The sequence below is a fragment of the Felis catus genome, chromosome B2 (assembly GCF_018350175.1).
Source record: "Felis catus isolate Fca126 chromosome B2, F.catus_Fca126_mat1.0, whole genome shotgun sequence".
Taxonomy (NCBI): Eukaryota; Metazoa; Chordata; class Mammalia; order Carnivora; family Felidae; genus Felis; species Felis catus.
The window spans coordinates 39406722-39416415 of record NC_058372.1 but is presented as its reverse complement, the minus strand read 5'-3'; the positions used below and the strand labels follow the sequence as shown (position 1 = coordinate 39416415).

General features: G+C 47.2%; 1 long non-coding RNA gene across 3 annotated transcripts; it reads right to left on the bottom strand.

Moving 5' to 3' along the window:
- Window positions 1–2100: 2100 nt before the first annotated feature.
- LOC102902296 lies at window positions 2101–9625 on the bottom strand. 3 transcript variants are annotated; one of them, XR_006597763.1, is made up of 4 exons: window positions 9495–9625; window positions 7938–8087; window positions 2822–2878; window positions 2101–2300 (listed from the first exon to the last, which is right to left on the bottom strand). It is a non-coding gene; the product is annotated as an uncharacterized LOC102902296 (long non-coding RNA). The 3 variants fall into 3 exon arrangements; XR_002157066.3 differs by lacking the exon at window positions 9495–9625 and adding an exon at window positions 8655–9034 and having other exon boundaries at window positions 2806–2878; XR_440294.4 differs by lacking the exon at window positions 9495–9625 and adding an exon at window positions 8655–9034.
- Window positions 9626–9694: the final 69 nt, after the last annotated feature.

Below are 9694 nucleotides of genomic sequence, written 5' to 3'. Positions count from 1 at the left end.
GTAGAGTGTTGTTAAAATTGACCTCAGTTATCAAAAGCTGTGCTAACACTCTAGCCACCAACCACACGTGGCTATTTCACATTTAAGTTAATTAAATTAAATGAAAAATAAAAATTCAGTTCCTCAGTGGCACCTGCTACATGTCAGACCCTCAATGACTACATGTGGCTATTGGCTACGGGGCTGTGCCGGAAGATTCGGGACATTTCCACTGCAGCAGGAAATTCTGTCAGACAACCCTGCTTTTAAGCTTTTTCCTTCAACAGAACCAGTGGGTTAACAAAGCTTTCAGTTCCTTGTTATAAACTTAGCTTCTTATTAACATGGATTAAAACTTTTTATAGCACGTGGTACTTTTACACCTGGGTAGTTTGGTTTATAGTTTCCATTCAATGAAAGCAGTAAAAAGAGTCTCACGCTTTTAATTTTTCATTCTCAAAGAAAGGGCGCATAGGCTCATATTATTTTGGTGCCTCAATCCTTTCCCCTCTTTCCCCACCGAGTGTTTCCCAATGCTGCCTTGTCCTTGGGTCTGCAAGGGCAAGTAGAGCCCATTTGGAGGAGGGATGACAGGGACACGCTGCCAGCAGCCAGGGTGGATGAGGGCCGCTTATCAGTGAGCAAAGCACTGGGTGTGTGTTGGGGGCTAGGGTTCAAATGCACCCTGGCTCATCTGGGACATCTCCGTGAGACCTTGGACAAGTCACTGACCTACTTTGCAGCTCAGTCTCCACAAGAGGCTGGAGATGTGCTCCATGGTCCCTTCCCCATCAGATCAAGGGGCATGTCCGGACGATGCCACAGCATCGAGCAAATCAAGGCTCATGCAGTAAATGAAAAAAGCTGCCTGGCCTTCAGGGGACTCACTGTCTGGAGAGGAATGAAGAGTGTCCACAGTAGGGCAGTGACAGAACACAGCACAGGGTCAGGTACCGTTGTAAGCAGCCAGACACTGCATACAGGGAGTGGGGTGGTGGCTGCAGGCCAGAGTCCTCTGCATCAGCTTCTTGCAAGAGGACCCCCTTGGGGCCCAATGCCTGTGAGGCTAGTTGGGGAGCAGCTTTGGGAGGCATTCAGCACGGTTTGAGGCAGGACCAGCATAGCGGTCAGGACTAGGGCTATGGGGGGACCAGACACACTGGGGGCTAGAGACACGGGTGGGCACAGACTGTGGGGTCTTAATGCAAGCTGAGGCCTCTAACAGAGTCTAGAAGTCCAATTAATGAAGGGTAGCTGAGCGCTCACATTAGCTCCGTGGTGAGAGCGTGTGGTCACAGACAGGAAGTGGCTGTAGACATCTCCTCCATCTTGTCCCCTCTGATCTGGACCAGTGAGAGCTTGGGCTCCAGGCCTCCTGCTCATTTTCTTCAGAGATTCCAACTTCCCACCTCCTGCCTCTGCTGTTACTCTTCTCCTGGGGGCTCTCTGGGGCCTAGTTCCACAGCAGGACCAGAGCAGAGAGGTCCAGGAACATGTGTGGCCTTGAGCAGAGCAGGGTGTCCACTCATTTCAGGGAGGTGAGACAATCCTGTTTTACCAGAACAGGACTCTCTGAAGACTGAACATACCTAGGAAGAGCTAGGTTATAACCAACTGGGAAAGCCAGCCATATGAGTTCAGCACACACTCGGCCCCACACATGGTCGGTGTGCTGACCTTAGATAAACTCGTCCCTTAAATGGCCGCGTTTGCTGTCCTTTGTGCCTCAGTCAAACCAAGTTCTTAAAAAATACCTGTTGTTCATTTGAGACTTGTTTGATATTTTCTCTCATGGGGCTAGGGGTTTGGGAGGATACCACAGAGGGAAATGCCATTCTCATCAGATCATGGTGGCAGTACCTACGACACACATGATTATCACGATTGGTCTTAATCTCGATCATGGGGCTGAGATGGTGTTGCCAGGTTTGTCCACTGTGAAGTTATTCTTTCCCTCTTTCCACGCTGTTCTTTTTGGAAGGAAGGCACCACAGACAGCCCACACTCAAGGGGTGGGGGTTACGCCCTCGCCCCCCCCCCGCCCCCCCCGCCCCCCCCCCCCCCCCCGCCAGCCTTGAGGACAGAGTATCTATATAAATTATTTGGAAGTCTTCTTTGGAATTCACTTATCTGTAAATTTATTCAGTCATTCATTTATATCAATATGGACTCACGGATAGTTATTTTACACTTTACCACTTTATTTATCTCGTTGCTCAGTTCATTCCAACGTTGGCTGTCTTTTCTTCTGCATGTTTTACACACACATTTTTCATCTTTCACCCACTCAAGTTTTGTTCCAAACAATGTTGGTGGAGCGCCTATAGGGAACGAGAAGTGATGGAGCTGGTGCTGAGCTCCCCTCCTTGGACCCGTCCCTTCTGCCTTCCCCTCTGATACCCATGCTCAGTGCTTCTCCTCCCCTGGCCCCCACCTTTCCCAGGGACCATCCTAATGATGAAACCCCAGGATGAAAACACATCATTGACTCCATGCCTGGGTATGGAGTCCCTGTCTTGCTTTGGGTACCAGGGGGATGCCATGGCCCCCTGACCACCTATAAGCAGTGCATGGAGAGAAAGAATAGAGGAATGGCTTCTTCATTCACTATGGTTCTCTTCTTGGGCATTCTCAGAGCGTTTTGCAGCAACAGTGGAGGAATGTGATGGGGTGGAAGGTGTTGCATGACAGACATGGGGAGAAGCTGGGCAAAAGACAGCCACTGAGGCAGGACTGAGGTCTCTAGGCCCAGAGACAGACCCTGCAGGTGGTAGCCCCCTACTCAGGCCTGGCTGCTCCTCCCTCCCCTTTCCCTGCAAAGCCTACCTGTCAGGGTACTCACTTCTCCAATCAAGGTGTTGGTCTTTCTCGGTTCTTCTGGCTCAGAGATGCTGGGAAGCTGGAGCAGAATCAGGGTTATGTTATGCTTCCTTCTCCCCAGAGGCGCCCCTTCTCTCATCTTCAGGAACAGACTGGAGTAGCATGGCTTGGGGAGCCCTACACCTGCTCCTGCCCACCTGTCCTGCTGTAGTCCTGGCCTCAGGTGAGATGCAGGGCGTGAAGGTCAGGGTTGGGGCCAGGAGCAGGGTGGCTCTGTGACCAGAGGGCTGGCTGGGTGTCCTAGGAGGCAAGTCTATCCAGGAAGACCCTGACCATCGTGTCCTAGCCCTATCCCCTTGTTTCCCACCAGCTCAGGGGAGAAACTGCTCCCTTTTGAGCCCAGTGCCAGCCTGGACTTCAGCTGATTACAAAGATCCCAGGCATCAATTACCCTTGGCCTGAGGGACCCTAAAGAGCTAGCTGTGTCCCCTTTCCATTTCCTCTCAAGGTTTTTGAAGGCCAATAGTATTCTCTATTCTGGTTCCCTGAGCGTTAATTACCTTCTTTGTGTCCTCCTTAGTTCTGATCACTTCTCCAGAGGGAACCTCTTACTCACCCTCTCTCAATGGCTCTGAGCTCAGATAGGCAAGGGTCTCACCAACACCAGAAGGGAGGGTCCTGGGAAGGGATGGCCAGATAGCTCATGCACATGTGTCAGAGTCAGGAAAAGGGGACCCAAGTATTCTTTCCAAGGTGGTTGAAGCACAGGGTGCTACAGAGGAGTCCCCAAGGCTCAGATTCAAAATTGGGGAGAGAGGAATAAGGAGGAGGAAACAGGTCATTAACTCTGAAAGAACTGTAGAAAATTCAGTTAGACATAGGATTTTTGGAATGAGGTCAGTGGAACCTACATAATGTGGAAGCCAGATGCTGTAGTGGCATGCAAATGGTAGGTGTAGAAAGTAACCACAGACGGGCAGATGGTAGCCGGAAACATAGCAAAAAAACAGGTGAGAAGAAATTTTTGATTTCTGCTCTTGACTCTTGCAGTCATGAGCTTTGGGACCATCATAACCTCCCCTTCATTGTAGAAGTAGGCTGAAAAAGCCTAGGTCACAGGTGCTCTAGGGGATCAAGTGGCCAGCAAAAGCAGTGGAGTATTGATGAAGATAGATGATCAACTGCTATGGGCATTTGATCCCTAACCCCTTCATTCTCCAAACTCCAAGACAGGTGGGTTAGAAACTAAAGAGGATCTCCCAAAGTGTTTAAAGGTGAAACCCTGGCCAGAGGATGGGAATGGCAGCATTGTGGGTATACAAGGGGGTACCCTTGTGCTCTAGGGCTTACCTATCTCACCTTTTTAAAATGTTTATTTTTGAGAGAATGAGAGAGAGAGAAAAAGAGAGAGAGAGAGAGAGAGAGAGAGAGAGAGAGAGAGCACAAGCAGCAGAGGGGCAAAGAGAAAGAGGGACAGAGGATCCAAAGCAGGCTCTGTGCTGACAGCACAAAGCCCGACTCGGGGCTCCAACTCACGAACCGTGAGATCATGACCTGAGCTGAAGTCAGAGGCTCAACTGACTGAGCCACCCAGGCCCCCCCTCCCACTTTTAAAGTTTACTAGGTAGAAGGATTTAGCCTTCCATTCTTCTACTATCACCAGACTGGGCATATGATCACCCCTGAGGAATCTGAATTCAAAAGTCAAAACAACTTGGTGTCTTAGAACTACTACCTTGAAGAGTGACACCATACTAAACAAGAGAGACCATCTGAAGGAGAACTATGACAATTGACAGCACAATAATTCTAGGTAAATATTAGTGGTATGCCTAAAAGGGTAAGGGAAGACATAAATTACATGAATCAAGAGCAAGAACCATTAACACTGCTAAATTAAAATAATAGTTGTGAAAAATATTATGATTGAAATAAAGACCACAATATATGTGATATATAAAGAACAGGAGCACCTGGGTGGCTGAGTCAGTTGAGCATCTGACTCTTGATTTGGGCTCAGGACATGATCCCAGGGTCGTGGAAGCGATCCTGTGTCAGGCTCTGTGCTGAGCATGGAGTCTGCTTAAGAGTCTATCTTTCTTGGGACGCCTGGGTGGCTCAGTTGGTTAAGCATCCGACTTTAGCTCAGGTCATGATCTGACAGTCTGTGACTTCAAGCCCCACGTCAGGCTCTATGCTGACAGCTCAGTACCTGGAGCCTGCTTCCAGTTCTGTGTCTCTCTCTGTCCCTCCCCTGCTCATGCTCTGTCTCTCTCTGTCTCAAAAATAAATAAAAAATATTAAAACAAAAAGAATCTATCTTTTTCTTCCTTTGCCCCTTTCCCCTGCTTGTGCTCTCTCTCTCTAAAATAAAAAATTTAAAAAAATTAAAAATTAAAAAAAAAAAAGCAGATGTGGCTGGAGCATGAGCTGGAAGAAAAGTCAAGGAATTCTCCCAGAAAGTTCCTGTAAAGCATTAAGAGATTAAAGAATCAAAGAGAATCAAAGAGGAGTGAAGAGACATGAAACATCCAACATATGGTTACTAATAATCCCTGCGAAAGAGAAAAAGATGGAAAGGAAGAAATGTTTGAAGAAAAAGTCAATATAAATCTCTCAGAATTATAGAAAAAAGAAAGATCTCAGACCAAAAGGACTCAAAATTTGCCAAGAGGGGCAAATAGGAAACACATGCACACACACACAGCCCTAAACCCATCAAAGAACATCCCATCTTGTGTAAGAACATCAAAGACAAAGAGTAAATTATAAAGAATTTCAGATCACTGACAAAAGAGTGAGAATTAGATCTACATTAGACTTTTTTTTTTAATTTTTTTTCAACGTTTATTTATTTTTGGGACAGAGAGAGACAGAGCATGAACGGGGGAGGGGCAGAGAGAGAGGGAGACACAGAATCAGAAACAGGCTCCAGGCTCTGAGCCATCAGCCCAGAGCCTGACGCGGGGCTTGAACTCATGGACCGCGAGATCGTGACCTGGCTGAAGTCGGACGCTTAACCAACTGCGCCACCCAGGCGCCCCTACATTAGACTTCTTAAGAGGAGCACTGGATGCCAGAAGACAGTTGAGTAAAATTATTAAAGGACTGAAGAAAAGAAGTTTATACCTAGAATTTTATATCAAGCCAAACTGTCACTCAAATATGAGATCATAATACTTTGGGACTTTGACAGTATAATACTTTGGGCCTCAGAAAGTTTGCCACATGTGGGGAGCCTGGCTGGCTCAGTTGGTTGAGTGTCTGATTCTTTTTTTTTTTATGTTTATTTATTTGGGGGGTGGGAAGGGCAGAGAGAGGATCCGAAGCAGGCTCCAAGCTGTCAGCACAAAGCCTGACATGGGGCTCAAACCCACGAACCGTGAGATTGTGACTTGAGCTGAAGTCAGATGCTCAACCGACTGAGCCACGCAGGTGCCCCAAGTGTCTGATTCTTGATTTCAGCTCAGGTCATGATCCCAGGGTTGTGGGATTGAGCCCTGTGTTGGGCTCTGCACTGAGTGTGGAGCCTGCCTCAGATCCTCTCTCCCTCTCTCTGCCCTTCCCTCTCTCTCTCTCTTTATCAAAAACAAATTAATAAACATTTACAAAAAAAGAAAGAACTTTCAAAAAAAGAAACATTTGATTCATATTTTATACAAGATGCTTGCAAAAAATAAAAAAAAGCAGCATTTCAAGAAGCTAATGTCATCTTATCTTGAAACCAGTAAAAGGTAAAACAAGAAAATTAAATTATAGGCTTATATCTCTGATGAACATAGAGTAAAAACCAAAATAAATATTAGCTGACTGAAGTCAACAGTGTGGTTAAAAAAAAAAACGAATGCTATGATCATGTGGGGTTTATCTCAGGACCAAAAGGACTGTTTAACTTCAGGAAATCTAAATGAACTAAATCAATAAACTACAAGAAGAAAGTAAACTGATACAGAAAGCATCGGAATAGTTCAACACGTTTGTTATTATTAAAAAAAAACCTTAATAAACTAGAAATAGGAAGAAATAATTTGGTCAAGACTGTATAACAATGACTACAGTAAATATAACTAGGTAAAGAAAGTATACATTCAAATCAGGGATTTCCACAGCTACCGCCAATGCCTCATGTAGTATTAGAGGTCTTGGCCAAAGCCATAAGGAGGGCAGAAGCGAGGAAGAGGGACACCTGTCACGATTTGAGATGCTGGCATCATCTACTTAGAAAAAATAAGTAGAATCCAAAAGCTATTCAATCTCATGAGCGAGCTTAGCAAGGTTTCCGGATATAGGATCAACTGACAAAAATCAAAAGTGTTTATCTACACTAGAAATAATCAGCTAGAACATCTAATCAAAATAAGATACAATTCATAGTAGCAACAGAATCTGTGACGTATTAAGGAAGAATTAATTTAACTTTGATCTGAATAAATACAAATGATCTATGATCTTGAAAGAAACAATAACGTTACAAGATGTCAATTTCCCCCAAATTATAAGTCTCTAACTGTAATCTGAAACACACTTTCAGTTTAATATTTTATTTTATTTTATTTTATTTTTTATTTTTTCAAAGAAAGGCAGACTGACACATGCACCTCATTTGGATGTGTCTGGAGTCTTGGAAGCTTGACCACCCTACATTCTCCTTCAAATAGACCTTGAGAGTTTGTTTGGAGCCTCTAGCAGGGGAGCACAGCTACTCTATGCCCTTGAGGGAAGAACCGGCCTCCGTCCTCCTCTTTTGGGGAAAGTCATCCTCTTTGACCAAGCAAGCAGCTTCAGGAGGGATGCTCACGGAGCAGTCAGGGAGAAAGGGAACACCCGCCTAGCCAGCCAGATCAACTGAATCAAACCTGGTGATCGGTGGGGTGACATATCGCAGCCAGATCGCCCCACATCCCAGTTTAATTTTTAGAGAGCTTGATAAACTTACTGTAAAATTATATGGAAAAATAAAGATGCATAAATAGCTATGTCCATCGTGAAAAAAAAAAGATAGGACTCATCCTACCAAATATTAAGACCTACTACTAAGTAATACAACTGACATTAGGTGCTGGAACAGCAAGAAATGACAAATGGACAATGGCACAGGCTAGACTTCCAGACAGCTCCATATGTACACAGGAACATACCTTATAAGGAAGCGCCACGAATCGATGGGGCGAAGGGCCCATTATTTGGTAGACATCCTTGAGAAAACTGGCCGAGTCCATGCAGCCCAAAGTACTGGATCCCTGCCTAACACTAAATACAAAGATGGACTCCAGGCAGATTCAAGACATCTATGTGAAAAAATAAAATCACTAAGTTAATGAATTCTGTGATTAACCACTGTGATTAATAGAAAAAAAAACCCTGCAGATGAATATCACTGTGATTCCAGGCAACACGTCCCCGCGAGAGATAACTGGGACCCCCCACTCCTGAAACCACTTCGTGCTGAGCTGGAGGGAAGGAAGGAAGGAAGACACCATGTGCTGGAAGGGCAGATAGCCTTTGAACGCCGGGATCTGAGGACTGAGAAGTATTAAAAAGGAAGGGCGAATAAGGAAAGTGTAACACGTCTATTGCGAGCTGAGAGGTCTGGAGTGACAAGTGTACTCATTCCTATACCCCAAATGCCAGGCGCCTTGCATGGCGTGTAAGATTGTAGAGACGAACGAACGAATGAATGAACGGAGAGTAAGTGAAGAGACTTAAAGTTTGGAGTCAGCAAAAATCAAACGTCCTTGGTCTGGGATTTGGGAGTTCAAGCTCAGTTTAAGACGTGTTACTGAGTCCTGTCCAAGGAGAAGAAAGTTGGCATGGGTGAGTAGGGGGAGCACACACAATCGTGTAGGTCCCCTCACCCCCAAAACAGCGGATGACACAGCTCCTGGATGTCAGAAGGCTGTCCTCCTGATTCTTAGCGCTCGGGACTGAGTGAAGGGTGGGGTCCTGGGCCAAATGCTGGGTCATTTCGGAGGCAGCCTGGCGGCTGTCTGGGCCAGATAGGGTTGAGCGAGAGGAAGTCCAGTGGGCATGCGCGTGCCTGAGGGGGGCCGGGGCCGAACCCAGGGGCTGGGGGCGTGGTTTCTGGAGAGGCGGGGGAGGGGAGCCTGCGGGAGGGAGGGGGCGTCGGGAAAGCTGGTGGGCGGTTAGACCGGATGGATGGTAGGAGAGCTGGAGAGAGGGATAAAGGTTAGGAGACAAGTGTGTTGTCAAAAGGAGAGACAGCTTGTGTGTGTGTGTGTGTGTGTGTGTGTGTGTGTGCTCGCGCGCCCCCACCTGTGACAGCACAGAAGCGCCTCCCTGAGTCCAAACTGCACTGTACAATTTGCATCTTTTCCCCCTGTCACTCTAACCGTGACAGAAGTAAGATCGCCTGTGAGCACGTAAGGGGTTCTTCGCAAGTGTGAGCGAGAAGGACTGTTCTGACCAGCCAGGAATCTGGCAGAGAGGGGGAGGGGCAGGGCACCGCCAGAAGCGCTTTATGAGAGGGCTTGCGTGAATGAGTGTGAGTTTACACGAATCTCCTTGTGAATGTGTTTTGGAGAAAACTGTGTGCGTGTGTGTGTGTGTGTGTGTGTGTGTGTGTGTGTGTGTGTTTAGGAACCAAGGTGCCCTGCCCTAGCCCCAAGCCCCTGCCCCTGGGTCTCTAAGCCCAGGGAATCCCAGGGAGTCTGTAGCTCAGGGTCCAGAAAACTCACCCCAGCCCCCTCGATGGATCCCCTGCTTCAGACTAGGGGGCACCCCCGTCAGCCAGTTTCCGGGAGGGGGTTGAAGACGGTGGGGAGTCTTCTGACCCCGAGAGCCGTCCCCGGGCTGGGGGGGGGGTGGGGTGGGCCCAGACTGGGTGGAGCAGCCACACCTGCCCGAAGTTTCGGAGAAGAGGGCGTAAACAGCAACC